Source organism: Phoxinus phoxinus, assembly GCF_949152265.1.
Source record: "Phoxinus phoxinus genome assembly, chromosome: 20".
Classification (NCBI taxonomy): Eukaryota; Metazoa; Chordata; class Actinopteri; order Cypriniformes; family Leuciscidae; genus Phoxinus; species Phoxinus phoxinus.
The window spans coordinates 1,766,188-1,783,420 of record NC_136895.1 but is presented as its reverse complement, the minus strand read 5'-3'; the positions used below and the strand labels follow the sequence as shown (position 1 = coordinate 1,783,420).

The 17,233-nt window shown below is 37.7% G+C and overlaps 2 protein-coding genes and 1 long non-coding RNA gene across 5 annotated transcripts in view; 2 read left to right on the top strand and 1 right to left on the bottom strand.

Annotated features, from left to right (window-relative positions):
• LOC306988746 (putative nuclease HARBI1) overlaps nucleotides 1-17,233 on the bottom strand; it is a gene marked incomplete at its 3' end in the record, with an annotated part of 421,992 nt that overhangs the window by 62,023 nt on the left and 342,736 nt on the right. The gene's annotated exons all lie outside the window — the stretch shown is intronic.
• LOC306988061 (uncharacterized protein) overlaps nucleotides 1-17,233 on the top strand; it is a 317,180-nt gene that overhangs the window by 247,082 nt on the left and 52,865 nt on the right. The gene's annotated exons all lie outside the window — the stretch shown is intronic.
• LOC306988369 lies at nucleotides 839-1,985 on the top strand. The gene is made up of 3 exons (XR_013795389.1): nucleotides 839-915; nucleotides 1,000-1,195; nucleotides 1,492-1,985. It is a non-coding gene; the product is annotated as an uncharacterized lncRNA (long non-coding RNA).

Below are 17,233 nucleotides of genomic sequence, written 5' to 3'. Positions count from 1 at the left end.
AAGATTCTCTTCTTGGCATGACCTTTCTATATTCACTAGCACAATGCACTCAATTTCTTCTTCTTCTTCTTCTTCTTTCAATTTAATGGCAGTTGGCAACTCACTTTAATGGTTCATTACTGCCACCTGCTGGACTGGGGTGTGATAATGCATTCAATTTGATCTTAACATATGTTTATACATAATTGAAGCAATAACCTTATTACCCCAACAACCAATGAGGCTGACGAGAATCAGCTGAATCAAATCAAATGAATGTTTAAATGAGCAACTATGTCTATAGCGTTCTCATATACAACATAGAATATATTATACTGAGTAGACAAGTTAAAGTAAACCTTGAAAAGACAACAAAGGAAAACGAAAAGGTAATATTAATGCTCAAATACTGACTTTTTCTTATCAACATAGGTATATTTTCAAAATAAATAACCAGAAGGTTGCTAATAGGAAATCCACTAAAATCTAATTATGTCCATTCTTTATCAATTTCTTGAATATCTTTTAAATCTCAGGAAAAGACTATTGACATCCAGGCAAGGCAACTAGTTGACATCTGCGTGAAACAGGTAATGCAAATAGAAGTTACTGAAATTTTGCAACTCTAGAAGCATTCCAGTATCTGTATTTACTACTTTAAGAAATCAACTGCACTCTTTCCATACTTATGTCATTCTCTCAATGTACATTTAACTGTTATACTTTTGTATTTTATTTTTTTGAAGTATGGAAGGAGACCCGAAAAATACAGGCCAACATTCGCTTGTGGGCTACATACACAATATTTCTGAGATAAAAAAAAGGCACAAAACGAACATATTTTGATGCAGAGCTACAGGAAAAACACAAAGTGCGCAGACTTGTTGTTTTCAAAGCTGACATGCATCCTCAATTTAAAGCTGTGAACAATGACAAGTATGAATTCTTTTATGAAAATGCAGACTTTTCAATTTGCGTTTATTGGTCTTCATTTTCTTTTTTTTTCTTTTTTTTAAACAGGAGTCCGGTCCACCTGCACAATATCAATTTGACCCCTTCGCTCACAACAGAGGGAGCACATGACATCACATTCACCCATTCGTCCACCTTATCCTGTTTAAGCCAACTAGAATACAGTTATAATCCAACACTTTCGTCAAACCAGGAAGATCTGACCATATCTGAGATCTTCAAAACAAACACCACATACAGACGTGTGAGTAAATACTTGATTTAAACTTGAACTGTTCATCCACTTTCAAATTGTATGTATATTGAACAAACCAACACTCTAATAAATTGCTGGGCTATTCCAATCCATGTTTGGGTTAAATATGGACAAACCCAACCATTGGTTTAAATGTACTATAATAAATTACAGTCTTAAACCCAACCATATTTGACCCAAACATGGGTTGAAATAACCTAGCATTTTTTAGAATGAATGACTTGAAGTTACCGTTAATTAGAGTGAATGGTTTTGTTTCTTTTCCTTTTAAATCCTCTATGCAGGTAAATGTCAAGGCAAAGACGATCCAAAAAAAGAGCCAGAGCCACAACTTTGTCCGTGATGGGACCTTCCTAACCAACACCACATACATGATCGCCGATAAGACTGCATCAATTGATCTTACTGTGTGGGGTGAAGAGGACATTTCAACTGATGGCTGGTATTCATTCACAAATATTTCAATTCGCAAATTTGAGGGGACCACCTTTCTCTCTTCAACAAGAGATAGTAAATTCACAAAAATCACTTGTCATGAAAACACATGCCAAGTAGAACACACCACTTCCCACAACCTCACTGCTGACATAATTGGAGCAAAAGTTAATGTGCTGCATATTTGTCCACTCAAACACCCCATTCCAGACATGCCACTATCTACATCCAAAGTTCGCTGTGAAAAATGTAACACATTTTACAGATCATCATGTATAACAAACTACACACATGGCACATTAACAATCAAAACACCAACAGAGATAAAAAATGTCCAAATTGAGAACACATTCATTAAGTCCATAATTAATGTTCCGGACAATGCAAACACTCACACAATAATAGATTCACTGCTTGAGTTGCCACCTGTAAGCATTACACTCCATCAGAACAATATAACGCGCATCGAAACAATCAAACCTCACACCAAGCAATTGGACATACCTAACATCATAATCACACCATCACCTACAGACTCTTCCACACTCTTTCCATCCCAGGAAGATTTAGAACAGTTTATGGTGGACTTCACAGAAAACACACCCTCTACTTCAACATCCACTATACCATCTTCAGTCATCCAACCCACAAATGACCCTCAGTCTACAAAAACAACTTCCCATCCCAAAAAATAAATGTACACATGAATTCATACACTTCTACTGACGCATGCATACACATGAACATAAACATTTTATATAAATCCCTACATGCACATCAGTACAAAGCCCTACATGCATGCATACATACAAGTACATGAGCATATTTATAAATATCTACATACACGTATGTAGTACAAGCGCACCTACAAAATTCAGATACCTTTAGACATGCATATATACAAGTACATGAGCACATTTATAAATCTCTACATGCACATATGTAGTACAAGCACACATACACAATTCAGACACCTTTACTATACATACAAGCACATGGGCACATTTATAAATATCTACATACACGTATGTAGTACAAGTGCACCTACACAATTCAGATACCTTTAGACATGCATATATACAAGTACATGAGCACATTTATAAATATCTACATACACGTATGTAGTACAAGCGCACATACACCATTCAGACACCTTTAGACATGCATACAAGTACATGAGCACATTTATAAATCTCTACATGCACATATGTAATACAAGCACACATGCACAATTCAGACACCTTAACTATACATACAAGTACATGGGCACATTTATAAATATCTACATACACGTATGTAGTACAAGCGCACCTACACAATTCAGATACCTTTAGACATGCATATATACAAGTACATGAGCACATTTATAAATATCTACATACACGTATGTAGTACAAGCGCACATACACCATTCAGACACCTTTAGACATGCATACAAGTACATGAGCACATTTATAAATCTCTACATGCACATATGTAATACAAGCACACATGCACAATTCAGACACCTTAACTATACATACAAGTACATGGGCACATTTATAAATATCTACATACACGTATGTAGTACAAGCGCACCTACACAATTCAGATACCTTTAGACATGCATATATACAAGTACATGAGCACATTTATAAATATCTACATACACGTATGTAGTACAAGCGCACATACACCATTCAGACACCTTTAGACATGCATACAAGTACATGAGCACATTTATAAATCTCTACATGCACATATGTAATACAAGCACACATGCACAATTCAGACACCTTAACTATACATACAAGTACATGGGCACATTTATAAATATCTACATACACGTATGTAGTACAAGCGCACCTACACAATTCAGACACCTAGTCTGCACAATGTCCTCTTTTATTGGGTTAACAAATGCCATGCATGCATTCATTCATTGTAGGAAGTTCTCCACCATACATTTCACACATGCATGCCTATAGGGAGGTTCTGGGAAGTGGTGTTTCTAAAAAAAAATGTATATATGTGCAGACAATTTCGAAATGTATAATGTCGTCTAATGACCAAACAAAAATTCATTATAAAAACAAAGTTATATTAGGAAAAGTTGTTTCAAGTGCCTGAAAGTTTGTCTAAAGTGACCTTTTTATTTCCATTCTCCAACTTCTCTTTTGTTTCCATGTTCATAATTTGTTCTTTCCAAGTTCATAATTTGTAACATCTTGTAAGATGAATAAAATGTTAAACTTCACACTGCATCACTTGAGTATTCATTTTCCATCCCTTTAGTTATCCATTCCAGTAAAAACTGTTTAAATTTCACTTATAATCTGTGAGATGGTTGTACTAATTTGTATTTCTGTCAGACTAGAAATAAAACTGTTCCATTTGACCTAATCACACTGAAAGGTTTCCTCAGCAGCTTGGTAAATGTGTATTAGCAATTATCTGTGTTGTCTTATCTTGGGTTAGAAAATATGGGCCTAGCCCCTATTGTAATTGTTAGTTTACTTAATTACGAGTCAAGCCTCAAAGGGAAACTTTGGAAAGAGCCACACAGAAATGACTGAACAGATTTTTTTTTACATTTGCTATCATTCCCGAGAAATTCTTCTCTAGTTGACCTTGCCTGTGTTTGTTTGTCTTATGCTAGTTAGCTTAGCATGCTAATTGGTTAATCTCAGAATTTTAGCCACAAACCATTTCACTTGTGTTCAAATCCTGTGAGGCACTTGCCCAGTCCATAAGATACTGTGGCCAGAAGTGGTGCAAAAGTTGCTTCTATTCAAGATATTGTGTCTTTCTGACAACTTCAATATAACATGCAGTACATCTTTATACAAATTCTTAATTTTTAGTTGATACTCACTTGAACTGTTGAATTTTGCCAGCTGTGTAAATGCATGATTGCCAAGAAGCACAACAAGATGAGGGACAGGCACCTGACCCATAGATAGTGGGGTTTGAGTCCTTCTTTCTTACTATTGGAATACAAATAAGTCTGTTTTTGTTAATTCTGGGTTCAATCTCATCTCAACATCTGGTCATTTTAAATTCGTTCTCACATTAAGGCCCTGTTTACACGAGAACGCTTGCGGGTGAAAACGTAAAAATATTTTATCGGATGTGCCTTTCGTTTACACGACGACAGCGTTTTTGGGGCTTAAAAACGCAAAAAAGTGAAACCTCCCTCCAGAGTGGAAATCTTAAAAACGCTCCACCGTCGCGTTCCCGTGTAAAGGGTAAAAACGCAAAAGTCTGCTCACGGTGGCTCTCGTCGCGTACATGGTTACGTCACAGGCATACGCTAGTACAGGAAAATAACAAACATGTCGGATTATTTCCATGCATCGGATCTTCAAGATGCCCTAGCAGCTCTGATCTACATTCAAGAGTATTTTACGCAGTTGTACAGTTGTTTAGATTTTGCGCTACTAGGGAGACATGTTAAAGGAAGGTTGTACACATGTGCACAGACTTGGGTGTTGTTGTGTGGCAGTGCTTCACATTGCCACCTAGCCGCCTGGAGTGCATACATCAAATTTCACACACTTTTACGTCACCATATGCACACAGATTTCCCTCCCAAAACACTCGACTAAACGCAGAATAGAGTAATAACGAAACACCACTTTTGCATTTTCTCTTCAGATCGTTTCTGTGTAAACATAGCCTTAGTGGTGTATAAACCCATCTGCCTACTTGGGCAAAGAGCTGAGTGACAAGCACCTGACCCATAGATAGTGGGTTCAAGTCCGTGTGGGACAACTTTCAAAATGTGTATGAATAATTCCTTTATTATCCAGATAAGAGCAATACTAATCTTTTGTAGGATTGGAAATAAGTGTTTTTTTTCTTCATTCTGTGTTCGTTCTCATCAGAACGTCTGTTCATTTTGATTTCATCCTATCTGTACTTCTGAAGATATCTGTTCTTCATGTACATTCTATTTCTGCTCTTTTTGCCCTTCTGGCTCTGCATTGCGCTGCAGCCCATTTCTTTCTTACTCTTGGATTGGAAATAAGTGTTTTTTCCTCTTCATTCTGTGTTTGTTCTCATCAGAACTTCTGTTCATTTTTCATTTCATCCTATCTGTACTTCTGAAGATATCTGTTCTTCATGTATATTCTATTTCTGCTCTTTTATCTCTTCTGGCTCTGCATTGCGCTACAGCCCTTTCTGGGCTTGGCCCCGTGTTGCTGCTTGCAGCTATATTTAGGGGCCAAGCCCGTAGGGCAAGGCACCTATTGTATCCGTTAGTTTTCTTCTTATTATTATTATTCTTCCTCCTCTGTAAGTCTATGGCAGCCCTATGAACCGTACATAGGAAAATGATGAAATTTGGCACAGTTATAGATATGACCATGAATAGTAATTGGACCAATTTTTGAGACTCTAAGTCAAACTCTATAGCGCCACCACCAGTTCAAAAATTGAACATTTAAATAGTTATAACTTTTGAACCCTTTGATCTAGGAAAATTAATCTTAGTACACCTGAATCCACTCATTATGGTGATTGCAATCAATATCGTACATTAAGACTCCGCCCATTACAGTAGTAGCCATTTTGAAAAGTACAGTATTAAGTTTTTTTGCTACTACTCATTCAAACTTTGTTCAATTCTTACGAAAATTGGCTCACATGATATTTGGACTGAACCGCACAGAAATGACTGAACAGATTTTTTTAATTCATCTTTGATCAAAAGTTATGCTGTTGCAAACTTAACAAACTCGACCCAATATTGGTTCAGAAGCTCTATCTCGGCCAAAGTTTGATCAATCGAAAGGAAAATTGGTACGCTTCATCGGAACCATGATCTCAGGGTCCATGCCAAATTCGAGAACAGCGCCACCTACAGGTCATGAGATATGAAAAATTGATATTTTGGCCAATAACTTTTGTACAGTTTGTCAGAAAATCATGAATGTGGTATCTATGGATTCCTTGGGTCATGCCGAATCCGAGGATGCCAATTTTGTCAGGATGGGAGGTACCACGTGTCCGCCATTTTGAATTTTGACATAATTTGCAATCATTTTTAAACTATTTGACATATCTTCACAAAATTTAGTATGGATCATCGACACAATGTCCTGAAGGTACATGAGAACAATGAACACAGCGCCACCTAGTGTTCCAGAGATATAAGGTATTTTTCAAAAACGCTTATAACTTTTGAAAACATTGTTCAAATTTGTATTGATTTATGTCATTATGTTCCTCGGCTTATGCCAATTCCGACGATATCTCATTTGTCATTTTCCAATAATGTGACTATCCGCCATTTTGGAACAAATGAAAAACAGTTTTTTCACTACTTCTCCTCCAAATCTTGCTAAATTTTGTCCAAAATTTGATCAGATGTTCTTTGGACTGAGACGCACAGAAATGACTGAATAGATTTTTTATATTTGCTACCGTTCCCGAGATATTCATCTTCGAAGTTGACCTAGCCTGTGTTTGTTGCCTTATGCTAGTTAGCTTAGCATAATAATTGGTTAGCATGCTAACCAGATGCCATTCTTTCTAATGTGGCTCTTCAGCTATCAGGATAACCATTAGCTTCATTAGCATTAAGCTAGCTTAGCATGCTAATCTCGTTAACATGATTTTGTGTGCTTATTCTTACACTGAAGCCTATCCTCTGCAGCTTTGAAAGTTACGTCCTCTGAGTGGCGCAATTTGATAAACCACGTGTCTCGAATCCCGAACCATTCTGGTCGTGGGTTCGAATCCCGTGTGACACATGCAAGAGATACTGTGGCCTTAAGTGGTGGAAAAGTTGTTTCAGTTCTGCACATGATGTGTATCTGAGAAAGGATCTCCATAAAAATAACATGCAGCAAATTTATATAAAAAATCTTCATTTTGAGTACATTTTCATAACTCTCTGTAAAATTAAGCAAACCACAGTGTATGAGTATAAAGCAAATGCTGAGTAAAGCAAAAGGCTATAACTTTGAAGATTGTTTAATCAAATCCGATGTGTAGCAAAGCATTAAACCATGTGAATTGTGGAATGTTCAAAAGATTCCTAATAAGGAAATAAGTGTTTTTTCCTCTTCATTCTGTGTTTGTTCTCATCAGAACTTCTGTTCATTTTTCATTTCATCCTATCTAGAGGTCGACCGATAGTGGATTTTACCGATAACGATAGCTAGCTTGGGCCATACTTGCCGATAACCGATTAATGAACCGATAGTTTTTCAAATTGATACTGGATAAAAACAAACATAACACTCCAAGTAAAACAGTGCTGAACTTTATTATAAAAATAAAAAAACTGTATTGAACCATGAAAACATGCTAAATGAAATAAATATATAAATGTGAATAAATATTTAAGTCAATAAAAGACATTCATTCAAACTGAAACAAAAAGTAATACTCTAAATAACAAATAAAACCAGTTACATTCAAAATGTAACTATTTAACTGTTCTTTTCAAGCCAACTTAATTCATTAAAAAGTAACTAAATTTGTATTAAAGTGAAGATGAAAAAAATTAATTACCGAAATCGAATGCTTTTCTGATTCGTTTATGTTTCTGTCGGCTGTATGAACATATCATTTTGCTTACGTCTCTAGCTTTAAATATGCAACTTATCTGCATATGTAATGCATAAAAGTGAGCAGCTGGATATGAACTAATGCAAATAGAGGTAACAATTGTGACATTAAACATTCGGGTCGGACTTACGTTTATGTTTGTCAGTGTTTTAAGGTAACACGCTTGAGGTACTACTAATGTTAGCGTCCTCTCAGCCTCGAAGGCAAACAAACGCCTACTGTCTCTACTAATGCAGCATTTAGTCAACAAATTAATCACTTTATAATGATATGACAAAATGTACTGTATAGGCTACATACATTTGAGCTGTCGGTGCTTTAAAACGCGCATCTGATGTCAGCGCTCTCCCGCAGCATGTGCTCTCAGTGCAGCACGCAGGATCACGTGTCGAAATAAACAACACGAGGCACAAGTTTTTATTACACCTCTAGAGGCCGCTCTTGTACTGCATCATGCCAGCAGACCCTTCTCAGCTCTGACACTGTGTAATGAATGACAGCGCGCGCTTCTCAGCCGCTCCAGCAATGGACGCAACCAGGAAAAACTATCGGTATATATTTTTGCCGATAACGATAGTTCCACCAGTCAACAATCGGTGCCGATTAATCGGCAAAACCGATGAATCGGTCGACCTCTAATCCTATCTGTACTTCTGAAGATATCTGTTCTTCATGTATATTCTATTTCTGCTCTTTTATCTCTTCTGGCTCTGCATTGCGCTACAGCCCTTTCTGGGCTTGGCCCCGTGTTGCTGCTTGCAGCTATATTTAGTATTGGTACTGTTCAGATATTTCAGTATCGATATTTATCGAAATATCTATATTTTTGACAACACTAGTGTTAGCTGCTTTGCTGCTGACAGAAAGCCGGAGCACTGCATACAACCTTGTTTCCATTGCCATTTCTAATTGGCCAGCAAGCCAGGAACACGAGATTCGACCATTTTGATTGGCTAATACAAAAGTAGACATCTCACAGATTCTTTTTTCATATTTATTAAGTCTGTATGACCATATATATGACGGAGTATTTTAAGTTTATTTAGCTGCTATGTAAAAAAAATCACGGCGTGATTGCCAACCCCAGAGGGTTAAGGAGCGGATTCCAGACGTTCCTCAAAAAAACAATAGTCCAGGAGGGTGGTGGAGCGGAGACGGACCCGGGGGTGGGATGGGGAGGCGGACCCGGGGGTAGGATGGAGGGCCAGGCCCGTGAAGCGGAAGAGGGCCTGGAGACTGCAGCAGGACGGGAGGCCAGGGCGGATCAGGCAGTTCAGGCGGCCAGGGCGGACCAGACCGATTGGGTGGCCAGGGCGGAGGTTCATTTAAACTCACACAGGGTGGGGTTTCATTTAACCCTCTGGAGTCTAAGGTGTTTTTGGGGTCCTTGAGATGTTTTGATATGCCCTGATATTTGTATTTTTTTCAGTTGCTTATAAACATATTAATGGCAAAGGTGTAATTACACTCTATTTAGCACAAACATGGCTATCATAATATGTGAGCAACATGTATGTACATGTTTGCATTTTTGAGAGAATATTATTTATGCGTGGTTATTCAAAAAACTCAAACTTAAATGTTCTGATATAAAACCACAAACGACCAACTTCACATATTCCCACAATACTTTTGACTAATGGATCTTGTCGGCTAGAGTATTTACTTCAAAATGATCTGAAAATCATCCGGGCTAATCGTTCACATTAAACAATAGATTGATTTAAATTTTGTAAGACACTTTTTGTTTGGAAAGGCAATATGCAGGTGGGCGTGAATGATCCAACAAGGTCATGAATAATGTCCTCATTCACACCTGGAGAAGACAAAGAGCTGCTAATGCTGCATACTAATGAGCAATTCATAGGTGTCACTGTGGCTACAAGAAAAAATGCAAAGACAACACACACACATACATATATACATACATACATATATATACCAGTATATATATATATATATATATATATATATATATATATATATATATATATATATATATACATAATTGGTTCAGAGTTGGAAACATCTTGAAAAAAGTGTATTTTTCCACAAACTGTATGCTTGCAAATTGTATAATATCCAAGGTAAACATTTCTAATTGTGCAGTTAATTCTCATTCGTATTTTCAGAAAGTTTTGGATTATGTAGGCTATCCTCTCCCCAAATTTGTCACTAATAAAACACAAAAATAATTTATAGAGAAGGCTTATATTGACCTTTTAAGATTTTGTTTGTACCTTGTAAATTAGGTTTTGATGTGGCAGTATAAGCTTTATAAATAATCTATCCAAAACGAAATGTTGTCTTTCATATTTCGTCTGTAACATATGGTCTTTTATAGCCTATATATTAGGGAATAAATGTTAATTTGCAGTTTAATATGTTGCTTATACAAATACATTTTATTTAAACGTATTCAGTCGATTTTTACTCATCTCAGTAGGCAATATAGTTTGCTAAAAGCGAAACTCGCGCGAGCTGTAGTAAACAACAGCATGCGCCGTTCATTCATTCAAACACAGAAACGCGATTCAAATATAAACAGTCTTTTGCGGTTTACAGACACCATTTCATATCGCGATTAGAACAAAGCACTTACTGATGATCTGCAGCTGGACCCGTTGTTCGGCTACTCCAGCACGTTTGAGGTAACATTTCCAGGATTATCACGATATTATTATTCCTCACAGCGAGTGTGTTGTCCAGCTGTTGTGGGCGTTGACTGGTTTGCATGTGTTGCTTCAGATTAGAATTTGAATAGCGCGCGCTCTCGATGGGCGTGTCACATTAGCGGAGTAATGAGGTGGCAGAAAGATAATGAGGACGGCTGATCTCTCGCTCTTTATATATAGATTACATAAACAGAGAATATTTCTTTTAGTTTTGAATTAGATAATTTAAAACTACACACTTAAATGATTATAGAGATATATATCTCATGTCTGAGTGAATAGTATTCGCTGAGTTTTATTTGAGTTTAGAGAAGTGCTTCAGAAAAAAAGTTCACAGAGACGGAGAGGCAGAAAGCACTCCCTGTTTACTTTCTTTATTTTACAAAAGCACAATGTTTTATTTCGATTGTAAGTGGACACATAAAAAAGTAGACATTTAACAGATTATTTTTTCATATTTCTTAAGGCTGTATGACCAAAACTGACTGAGTATTTTAGGTCTATTTTGCTGCTATGTAAAAAAAAACGAGCAAAACGCGCCCGCGCGTTTGCCGACCCCAGGGGGTTAAACTAAATTTTGGAGACGACCCTTAGGGGGGCCAGGGCGGAGACGAAATCTCGGGACGAGACTCTGGAACGGCGGTGGCCATTTTGTCCGAGGGTTCAGTCTCTTGATCGGCTGACGTGACGCGAACAGTCTCTGGATCGGCAGACGTGACGCGAACAGTCTCTGGACCACATGCTCTAAACTTTACTGTGAGGAAATCTTTTGATGACATCAGTAGCTTCAATGACATTCGATCCAAATGTAGGAAACTTGTGACCTATTTCCGAACCAGCACTACAGCAAAAGAGAGACTGGCCCAAGTACAGGAGCAAATGGGTAGACCAGTTCTGAAAATGATAATTAAAGTGGACACTCGCTGGAACAGCACTTACAACATGCCTGGCCTCTCTAAAGACCGACATTACCCCTCCAACAACCCTGGAGTATGAGGCAGTCCAGGATGCTTTAGATGTTCTTGCCCCTTTCCGCCAGGCTACATTAGAGCTTTTAGGAGAGAAAAGGGTGTCTGGCTCCAAAGTGATACCTTTGAGGAAAATGCTTAATCATGCTGTAATGAGTAAGCTAGAAGGCCTTAAGTCCAACTTAACAAGGCAGCTGGGTGACAGCCTTGGACGGAAGGTCAGGGAACACGCAGTTCATTTGGAATCAATATGTGTGATGACCATACCCACGTTATTGGATCCCAGATTTAAAAAACTGGGATTCTTGAGTCAAGGGAAACTGCAAGAAGCTATATCAAGATTAAAATCAGAATGCGCTACTGTGATCAGAAGTTCTGGTCTCCATTCTGCTTCCACCAACACACTCCCAGCTCAGCTGCCAGCCTCTTCAGAAGCAGGTCAATCTTCACACAGTAAGTAGTATATGTCTTTGTTGTGTGAATGTTCACATTAGTGATTATTACTGTGAACCATTGTTAATGGAGTTTTTTTTCTTTGTACCTCTATTACTAGGTGACCTTTGGCATCTGCTGGATAGCACGGTGGATCACAGTAGAATGACTTCAAGTGCAACAGCAGATGCTACTGTAGAAGTGGACCGATATTTATCCGAAGTGAATCTCACAAGATCTGAGGATCCACTAGTATATTGGGCTCAACATAAACATCTGTATCCTCATTTATACCAACTGGCACTGACATTTTTATGTTCCCCCGCATCCTCTGTTCCATGCGAAAGGATCTTTTCCAAGGCTGGAGAGAGGTTCTGTCCAAGAAGAGGAATCGTATAAGCCCCAACACACTTGAAAAAATTCTGTTCCTCAATAAAAATAATGTGTGATCCTTCCTTCACCCACCCCAAACTGCAGTGTTGCAGTTTGTTCCTCTAAATCCATAGCCCCATAAGCACAACACTGCACTAAAACTAGTAACAGTTCAATGCACAAAACACACCAACAATTCTGACATACCCGCTCGCAGTGTGAAGCGCGTGTCCGCGCTATTCTCCGACATGCCCGCTCGCGGTAAACAATTCTTAACCTTTCCCACCCCACACTTTTCTGTTGCAATTTGCGTTATTACACTCCCTCCACCATAAGCACTGCACTCAACACAGTCTCACTTTTGTTGTTCCTACTGTCACTATCCAAACAATTTATTAATAATTAATTAACTGTGTGTGACAGTTGTCTCTGCACAAGTAAATTCAGACAGAGAGAGAAACATATTTTATTTGATACCCATGCAATGGACAAATGTCTGCCCAGGTCATTGATTCAGTATTAATTTATTGGTCTGCTATTTCTTTGCACAGTAGCTAGGTGTCACTAGTGAGCAATAATGAATGAAGCTTCGAGTAATGAACCTTTTGGTGAAGCAATGGGCTGTGAGGTCTCAGTGGTTCAGAAAGCCTCATTTTGCCATCACTAGGGAACAGTCCTTGGGAAAAGAACAACCAACATACTACATCAAAATCAAGAACTCACAAAGACTGAACTAGACACAGGGCTTAAATACATAGGCAAACAAGCTTAACAAGGAGGCGTGGCTAATTAGAAACACCTGGGGAGACTAATAAACAAGAATAACTACAAAGGACTACAAAACATGGCACAGAACAGGTAATGACAAAAGTCCACACAAGACAGGAATCATTACACATTTGATAATAATAATGATAATGAACAAAGAAATGTTTCTTGGAAAATGGAAATGAAAAAATTCACTGGAAGTCATAGTTCACTATTATTAAGTTAGAAGGCACAAATAAAAATAAATCATGCAATTGTCACGTGAAATGGTGGCGTGTGCAGTCTTTCGGCACACGTACTATGACGTATACTTGTTCGCAGCTAAACCACTTTTAGGTATTCTGCACAGTTTTACATTGCGGCAAAATAACAAGGACTGCTACACTTCTGTTACCTGATCTTCATCTGAGAAATATCATCAAATACTTTATCACGGTATGTGGCATAATGTTTCTTAACAGTGAACAGGATTTTAAAGATCAATTCTGGCTTTGTCAATGTTGTGTAAACTATTTGAGATATTCAGCTCTCATTAGAGTCACAAATGATTTTCTCATATCATCCGATCGTGGTTGTATCTCTCTATCAGTGTTACTTGATCTTAGTGCTGCATTTGACACCATTGACCACAACATCCTTTTAAATAGACTCAAATAGACATTATGTTGGCATTAGTGGAATTGCACTAGCATGGTTTAAATCATATCATTATCTGACCGTTATCAGTTTGTAGCAGTAAATGAAGAGATGTCTTATCAATCACAAGTTCAGTATGGCGTACCACAAGGCTCAGTACTAGGACTGCTGCTGTTCACTCTGTACATGCTACCATTAGGAGATATCATTAGGAAACATGGAATTAGCTTTCACTGTTATGCCGACGATACTCAGCTGTATATTTCTTCAAAACGTAACGAAACCTACCAATTCACAAAATTAACGGAATGCATAGCTGATATAAAAAATTGGATGACTAGTAATTTCCTACTACTAAATTCTGAAAAAACAGAGATTCTAATTATTGGACAAACTTCCACACGTAATAACCTAGAGTACTGTCTAACACTTGATCGCTACTCTGTTAAGTCTTCGTCGTCGGTTAGGAACCTGGGTGTGCTCTTTGATACCAATCTTTCATTTGAAAGTCACGTGTCTAGTATCTGTAAAACCGCGTTTTTCCATCTTAAAAATATATCTAAATTACGCCATATGCTCTCATTGACAAATGCGGAACAATTAGTTCATGCGTTCATGACCTCAAGGCTAGATTATTGTAATGCTCTACTGGGTGGTTGCCCTGCACGCTTAATAAACAAACTACAGCTAGTTCAAAACGCAGCAGCTCGAGTTCTTACCAGAACCAGGAAGTATGACCATATTAGCCCCGTTCTGTCAACACTGCATTGGCTGCCTATTAAACATCGTATAAATTTTAAAATATTGCTGATTACTTACAAAGCACTAAATGGTTTAGCTCCGCAGTACTTGAGCGAGCTCTTAACGCATTATAGTTAGGCTGCATAGATTAGGTCAGCCGGAACTGGGAATACTTCCCTTAAATCCTGATGTACTAGTTACATCATAAGAAGAATGGCATCTACGCTAATTTTAGTGTCTTTGTTTATCCCAATGTTTTCTCGCAGCCTGCCGGATCCAGGCCGTATCCAGATCTGACGAAGGACCTTCGCCTGGACCCGATGTCAACGCAGTGCTGAAGTGCCAACTAGCCTCTCCCTATGGAGGATCCCTTTACCACTCTACAGATAAAGCATTGTGGAAAATTTGCGTATCTACCCCGTAGTGATAAAATCAAATAATATTCTGTATCAAATTTATAGGCAGGACAATTAGTTTGTATAGGCTTGGTTTGTAGGGAATTACAAACATGCGCACATATATTCAAACGCACATAACTATAGAATTAATTCTTGATGCGCACGTGAGCGTCATCAGTGTTTATCACAGGTTCACGTTTAAAGTCTGTTTAGAGAGAACGGTGTCGTCTTAGCGGCCCCTAATTTAGCTGGAAAATAACATTATTCAAGAACTGCTATAAAGCCAAAACAATCTGTTACCTTAAATTATACGTTTATCTCTGTAAAGCAGCTTTGAAACAATTTACATTGTTAAAAGCGCTGTATAAATGAAGATGACTAGACTTCAAGTTTACCGATTTATTGTTAGATTTCATGTGGGCACTCGTTTGTTACACGGGCAAGTGTATTTTTATTAGAACAGCTATACAATTTCTATTCATATGTATCCGAATAGGTAGTTATTCCTCTATTCAAACGAGCAGTGATGGGAATAACAGCGTTATAAATAACGGCGTTACCATCGGCATTACTTTTTCCAGTAACGAGTAATCTAATTACCACTCTTCTCATCTTAATTACGCCGTTACCGTTACTGCCAAAAAATGTGGCGCGTTACTATAACTGATGAAGCTGTTTTTTTTCATCTTTCATTTTTATTACATCATTATTTAATTTGTATAGGCTTAATTTGTAAAAATAGAGTCGGCTCTTCAGATATGCGAGCCAGCGCCCGACGTTCACCTAAAAGAGCCGGCTCTTAGAGTCGCGAATCGCGAACGACCCATCAAAAGCTCATTCACGAACGAGTCGATCCATTATCACTAACGCTCATTCGCGAACGACCCATCATCACATGTATTTTAAGTTCCGTTAAAGAGGGGTAGAGGTGGGGTCACATTTGAGCATTTAAAATTTAATTTTACTTGAAAGTAACTAGTTACTTTTAAAATTTGTAACTGAGTAACTAATTTAGTTACTTTTTGGAAGAAGTAGCTAGTAACTGTAACTAATTACTTTTTAAAAGTAACTTGCCCAACACTGCAAACGAGTGAATGTTACCCTAATACTTCTTACCTCAACATTTTTACCTTAACCTATATAAAAAATTAAATATATATATATTTTTTTTTTTTACAATTTATTAATGTTATTCATTTGAGCATATAGTTTTTTTTTTTTTTTTAGCATTTTAGTCTTACAGTTAATGCTCTTGTTCATACCCGTTTTTGTTGCAGTATGGATTCACATAATAACCGTTTAACTAACAGTATTGTCCCAGATGAGTATTGACCCCAGATGAACAACTGATAGATTAGTTAAAGGAGTGGTAAAGTATGATTTGACTTTTCTAACTGTAGTTAGTGTGTAATGTTGCTGTTTGAGCATAAACAACATCTGCAAAGTTACAATGCTCAAAGTTCAGAGCAAAGGGAGATATTTGCTTTTAAAGAAAAGGACTACAACAAACGGCTGGAACTACACGACATTCCTCCCGGGTTAGTGACATCAGCAAGCCTAAAATGTACATAAGCCCCGCCCCCTGAACACACAGTCCATGTTGAGAAGAGGAAGAGTTGCTGTTGTCGAGCACATTGAGTCAGCTCAAACTTTAGCATCCATCTTTTCACATGCAATAGAAAGTCACTCTGTGTGCATCTCACAACTGTTCCTATACGAGCGACTTATAGATTACCATGACAGAATATGATAATTGAAGATAGTTAACTCCACATCAGCAACATAAACTCATCAACTAACCATTCAGAGATGTCCTGTTGCTTCTACATGTTGTCACTTCTTCTTCAGTCTCTCCATCTTTGTCTGACTCCGTTTTAACATTAAAGGCAGAACAGTTTCTGTCATTTTAGTGTAGCGAAAATCACTTTCGGGGAATAATTAACTCAAATGAAGTGAATATTCATGAGTCTATGAATATGACTTGCTTATCGTCTACGAAGATTAAATTCCCCCAAAGAGGGAATATTTAATAATTTAAAG